The sequence below is a fragment of the Vollenhovia emeryi genome, unplaced genomic scaffold, assembly GCF_000949405.1.
Source record: "Vollenhovia emeryi isolate VEMERY1.0 unplaced genomic scaffold, V.emery_V1.0 DF939282.1, whole genome shotgun sequence".
NCBI lineage: Eukaryota > Metazoa > Arthropoda > Insecta > Hymenoptera > Formicidae > Vollenhovia > Vollenhovia emeryi.
This window is the reverse complement of record NW_011967084.1, coordinates 426689-433422: the sequence shown is the minus strand read 5'-3', so window position 1 is coordinate 433422 and position 6734 is coordinate 426689.

Below are 6734 nucleotides of genomic sequence, written 5' to 3'. Positions count from 1 at the left end.
CGGGGCTCGTAGAGCCACGTCGCTACGGTGGCCGGCTTAGATTGCGGCAACCGACAGAGACGCACAGACCGGACGGACGACGACGACGACGACGACGGCAGCGGACACCTGCGCGCCGCTGATTGCACGTAAGATCGGCGGCTTACCCTACCGCGGGGTCCGTCCGTCGTCTTTCAAGCCGTACATCTCGCCTGGCCCCGGCGGCATTCTTCCCTCTCCCCCCTCCCCTCCCCTCCCCCTTCCCGCCATCCTCCGCCGTGTGACTCGACATCTCTCCCGCGGTACTCGCGATCGATCCTCCCACGGAACGCGGAGGAGCGGAACTCCAAGGATGTTACCCACGTAGGTCCGCGCTCTCGTGCGCGAGATAAGGAGGGAATCGGAGATCGAAGGGAAGAGTGGTGTTGTGTGAGAGAAAGAAAGAGAGAGGGAGAGAAACCGCTGCTTAAAATGGAACGGGCAATAATGGCGAACGTTCGGGACGGAGAGAGAAAGAGAGAGGGAGAAGAGGGGAGCGACAGGGACACATCGCCCATAGGTCGCCACGCACTTCGCGCCACGAAACACGCGGTCGCTCCGTATTGCCGAAAGAAAAGGAAGAAAATCGGCGTCGGAAAGAAACAGTTGGACAAAATGGAGAGAGGACAAGGGAGTGGGAAAGGGTGAGAGACAGAGAGAGACTGATGCCTTCGAAAGACGAGGTCGAGGGAGGGCGGCGGAGAAAGAGAGAGAGAGAGAGAGACGGAGAGAGAGGAGAGAAAGAAGGCGCAAAAGGGAGAGAGAAAGAGAACCGCGCGAATAGTCGCGCGAACGCGACGAGGACGGACGGCGCGGCGGCGAGCCGAGCGGCTTGGGGATCGGACGCAACGAATCGGAGAAGGACGACGAGATTGGGTTATGTCGGAGGCGCCGTGATTCAACCGAACGCGCAGGTGTGCCGCAGACTGGCCGGCGCCTCTCTGGAATGCAGGCTCCCCGTCCCCTCCCCGCCGCTCCTCGCCTACCCGGGCCGGCCGGGCGGTCGGGCCGGGTCCCTCCTCGCCCCCGGCCCCCTCCTCTCGCGCCTTCGCCCCGACCCGCTCCTCTCCGCGCACCGAGCCCCCTATGGGCCCCACCGTGGCACCGCGGACTTCACCATCCACCACTACCATCGCCAATTACGGCACGCAAGCGCAAGTGCGAGCGCACGGGCGAGCAGGCGTATGACGTTCCGCTTCTGTATGCGTGTGTGTGTGTGTGTGTGTGTGTGCGCGCGCGCGCGCGCTCGCGCGTATGTATGCGGCCCGACGACGCTACGTCACGTCCTCTCATGGCAATCAGTGCAGCTGGCCACCAACGCGTTCCCACGGGGCCAAACCGACCAGGCCAGCTAGGCTTCGGTCAACCTTTGCGCGAGCGCGCCTCTTACCTGTCTCTCACTCCTTCTCTTTTTCTTGATCTTTCTCCCGTTGCTCCTCCGCGCGACCGTTTCTCTTCCTGCGAGAGAGCCACTCGGTTTCCTCTCCCTCTCTCCTTTTTTTCCTCGCCGTCCTTTCTTCCCACCCGCCTCGCCGCGGTACCCTCTTCTTCCCGCGCTCCGTGCGCTCCGTGAAGATTACGCCTGGTGCCCGCGAGCGATATTTCAATACCTTCGGAAATCGATACGGCATACCTCGGACGAGGGAGAAATTAGTCCCTCACAATGTAAAATTCGTTCGGATAAAACCCACCGCGCGAGAACGGAGCGACCGCGAGGCGGCCTGCGGTTTTGGGCCGAAAACCGCGACGGCGTCGAGAGCGTAGGCGATATACAAGGCGCGCATCGCCGCGATCGAATCTCCGTTTCGTGTCTAAAATACTCGGCGACGGACCTCGCGGAGGGGGACGGGGACGAGGGAGGAAAATTTCTCGTCCGGGGCACAGAAGGACTGTTGTGCGCCCGACGCTGCTCCGCGCCGAGCGGGAAGCGCGGTGTCGAATAACTCGCACGCGGGTGGCTGCGGTGGCGTTTCTGGACTTTTTCACGCGGCTCCCGCCTAGTTTTAGAACACGAGCCACCGCGGGCTCGTTGCCGAGAATTATGGCGACAGGGGTTAACGAGGGCGGGGGGGGGGCGGGGGAGGAAGCCGCCACGATCGCCGAGGGGGCTGTAATCATAATCCGGTCTTTCCGCCCCCGCCGTCAGATTTTCCGGATGAAACAAAGGACGCCTTCCAGAGGGCCCTTCCCCCGAAAGCTCCAACCACCCTCAACCCCCCCCCCCCTCCCCACATGTCTCCGTCGCTCTCGCGAGCCGGCTCTTCTCCAACTCTGGACCCTAGCTGGAAAAGTGAGGCGGAATTTTCCAGGTGAGAGCCGGGGAGACCACGGCACGACCGCGCGTTCGGAGCAGGTGTCTTGTTTCTACGATATTCCGAGTCGCCGCGGTATTCCGGGGACGACTCTGCCTACGTATATGTATATATTGTAGAGAACATGCCTCTCTATTATCCGCAGGCGCTGGTTTAACGGTGCCCCCGTTGAAAACCCCCGTATTTCGGTTAATACCACACACAGGGCACCGCCGGGGCGAAGCGGCCGCGAGCCTCCGTGACAATGCGCCGCTCCCTCCGTCCCTCGCCCGTGTTCGAGGGCACCTGAAAAATGCCAGATGGATCTCGTATTTGTGCCGAGGCCGGCGGGATGGCCCCGAAGAGAGGTCCCCGGAGGGGCCCCGGGCTCCCCTCGAATACGGATCACCTCTCTCGGCCTGGCTTTTGTCCCCTCCCCCTCCCCCTCCGCCCCGCGGCCGAAAAACGCAAGCAAGTTCGCTCTATTTTGCACTCGATTTATTTTACTTGCGATCCTCGCCGCGGCCTCCTCTTTCTCGCCGGAGCGAATTCGAGACGAGAGATGCGCACGAGGGGCCGTACAAGTTTTAAAAGTCGTCAAATCATGCTACATACACTGTTTATACAGCATATATGTATGATAATTCCTGCACGGAGAGAATTTTCTTCGTGAAGTTTATCCTGGAAATCACGCGATCGTGCGACAACACGCAGGTATTGCCACGGCAGCAGTTTGAAGAACTTTATGAGGGTTTTGGAAATTTTACCATACATTTTATACTATTGTGGTAAAATTTATTATATTACGGTAAAATACCACGTTGTCCCACGATCACATAATCTTCAGGATAAATTTTAAGAGCTTAAATTCGAAATTTTCTCATACATTTGACTAGTGAAATGTGTACTAAAGCCAGCAGCACACGATACCATTTTGCCTACTGGATTTCTTGCGAGAGCCAATAAGGATGCGGAGTTTTAGATCAGGTGATTTAAAGCTGAATCCTGAATGGCTCTTGCAAGCAATCTAGTAGGCCAAATGGCATCGTGTGTCGCTGGCTTAACAATAAGTATAATTATTGTTTAATTAACAATTATTACACTGAGAGAAATTTTCATCGGATAAACCTATTAAATAGTTTCTGGTGGTTAATCTTTCCGATTAAATTCTGGATACATCCGTTAAAATTTGATTGAGAAACCTATCGCATTTTTCGTCGGATATACAATCCGTTATTATGTACCTACTTGGATTATCCGATTATATTCAATCGGACATTTTTCTCAGTGTAGTAAAAACGTATGCTAAAATTTGAAAAAGAAAACTCATAAAATTGTCCCACGAGTACATAATTTTCAGGATGAATTTTAAGAGAAAATTCTCTCCGTGTATAGTCTCTTTTTATTGTCGATAATAACGTTTTTAAAATATCTAAATGTTTCCACGCCCACCTGTTAGCGATTACGTAAGATAAGCGCGGAAAAACAAGAAAAACAACGAGGGCCAGTTCGTCCAATCTTTTGATAAGCTTACTGATAATTAAATCATATATGTACGTGTCTTTGTTTTCCTTTCAAATTAGACAAAGCCAGGCGTATAATTTAACTATTAATAGCTATAGGCTTACCGAGAGGTCGGAAAAACCGGCCCCGAGGGATACGACGAGCGTAATTATACTTGAAATTATGATTCTTCCCACTTCATTACACGGTACGATCGAAAGGACTTGGGGGAGCAATTAAATCTCGCCCGCGCGAAGCGTAACGCGCGACTCGAAAGATTTTTCACCTCGCGCGCAACATTCTTTACGACGTGTAGACGCGGCGTGGAATTCTAGACGGCCGTTTCCTGTGAAAGTTGCAAAATGGACGAATAACACCGATCCGGTGTCGAGCGAGTGCTCTAGATCGCACGACGATTACGACGACGGCGGCGGGACACACCTCGGGGAAACAGGTCAAGATGTTTCTCGCCCCGTTAATGACTCGCGCCGCACCGCGTGCACGTGTCGTGCACGCCGCGCCGTGCCGCGGCATTAAAATGCCAGAGGATTCCGGGTATTTTAAAAACGGATGACGAGGTAGTATTTTCGCAGTGCGAACGGTTTGAACAGCTGCGCAAATAGTGGATCCACGCGCTTCCTCGGCCCGTGATTTCTGTCCCCGGCTCACGTTCCGCTTTGCAATTTTATCGCCGGTCCCATCGAGAGACAGAGTGACAGAAACAGAGACAGGCAGACAGACAGAGAGAGAGAGAGAGAGAGAGAGAGAATTCACATGTCCTTTGTCACAATAACAGAATAAACATACATATATGTATACGTATGCATGTGTGTATTTGTTGTATCAATGTTCACGCGCCAGATGGAGTTAGACATGAGCAGTTTCTCGTATTCAAAATTCACACAATTGGTTACATATACACCTAGGCAGAATACAATAGGCAGAACATACGAATATACTATAACGTCTTACTTAGATACTAATTCTTGGAAGGTGGGGTACCATAACGTCTTAGCAAGATACTAATTTTTGGAAGGTGGGGTTTTCTCAGTTTACTCCCATCAATAAATTAGAAGAAACACAAGTTATCATCAGGCGAAAGCGACTGGGCCGATAAACTCGGGTTTTTCTTTCCTCGGCCACGCTGCAGCCTCGCACTGCCCGCGGACGGACGTTCGTTCAATTGAACTGACGATAAACTCAATTTGATAACAGAGAAAGTCTAGGGCGAATGCGAGGGAGAAAGAAAGAGAAAACAAACGTCGAAACGCTATCGTGACAATTCCGTCGCTTGCCGAATCGTATGTGCATTTCAGATCATGCCGGGCAAGCGGTGCGATAACGCTCGCACGTACAATTCACGTCGATGGCAAGAAGCGGCGAGCCAATCGCGTTGCTCGCGATCTTCCAATGATATTTAACTTTTTAATTCTCACAATAGTACGCGTTCGCGTCGTCGCGTATTTCTCCCGCCGTGCACGCGGCACGATTTATTCATTCCGCTTCCGCGCTCTTGGGGGGGCTTTTTAAAAATGAATAAACGGTAAACGCACAAGTGTATCGCGCACACGCGCGATTGTACGTACGCGCGACACGCGAATAAAATAAGTAACATACGCACGGCGTGTTCTAACGTTACCAGCGCTCGTCGCTTCACCCAGCCATGTTATTTAAAAGGCCGAGAGAATATTAAAAAGAGAAAAAAATGAGTCGAAACGCGCGCCGGCGATCTCCCTTCGATTTTCTCCGACTCGCACTATCCCCCCCTCCCTCCGCCAGGCAACGCCGAATCCTTTGATGAAGGATTGTGTGCCCCTCGACGAGGCGCGCGCTTTATCAAGATCCGACGGTACTCGCAATTAGCGCCATAATACCCCGTTCGACGAACAGAGATTGTACATAGGAAGACGAATAGATAATGAGAAAGGGGGAAGCGAGACGGGAGTTTCAAACGAGTGAGAAAGAGCGCGCCAGACGAGGCGAGCGCGAGCGCATGGTTATAGCCGCCACTCTCTTTCTCTCCCTTCCTCCCCCCTTTCTCTCTCTCTCTCTCTCCCCCCCTTCCCCCGGCCACCGTGCCTCTTCCTGATACGATGTTACAGTCTTGTAGGCAGCCGGGGATCGGGAGAGTCGCCCCACAGCTAACACGTGCAAGGCGCACGTGCACTTGGAAAGAGAGACCGACCACTCTAGCCGCCGGCGCACAATCATCGGATGCCAAGATACACTCCACGGAATAATTTTCGACGGGGCACTCCCATGTGTGCGTGTCTTCCTCCTGCACCTTCTCTCGTCCTTCCTTCTTCGTCCTCGTCGTCTTCGCCCTCCACTTCTGCGGCCGGGCGAAATCGAGAGAGGATCCGCCGCGGAGGAGAACGGGCGTCGTTGGCATTTAACGTCGGCCATCGTCAATCCCGTTCGCGATCAACGGACGGTGACGCGCGCCGAAAAGTACGCGCGCGATCTCATGTCTTTCCAGTCACGTAGGACGCGCGAGGCAGCTTTCGCGCGGAGAAAGAAATCGGTCGCCTGGAATACCTACGGAAGTGGTTCGCGCGACCGGACTACGCGAAATGGTATTTCCCGCCGCGCCGTGCGCGTAACACATCGAACCGACGGCGGGAACTAGCCGCGTTCGGCATTGCGAATCCGAGGCGTCGGAGTGCCCTTCCTCCCTTTCTATCTCATTCTCCTCTCTCGCTCACTCGAGCGTAAAAGCGCGCTCCGACGCCTCGGATTTGCAACACCGAACGCAGCTAACGTACGCACGGACTATCTACGTACTACTAGACCGCCGAAATATTAACAGAGCATCAGTGCGATCATTTAACATATCCGTATTATGTTAAATTAACACAAAAATTTGTGTGTGCCGTTTGGGACACGCGATATCTGTTAAATTTAACGCAAAACTTTCAACCG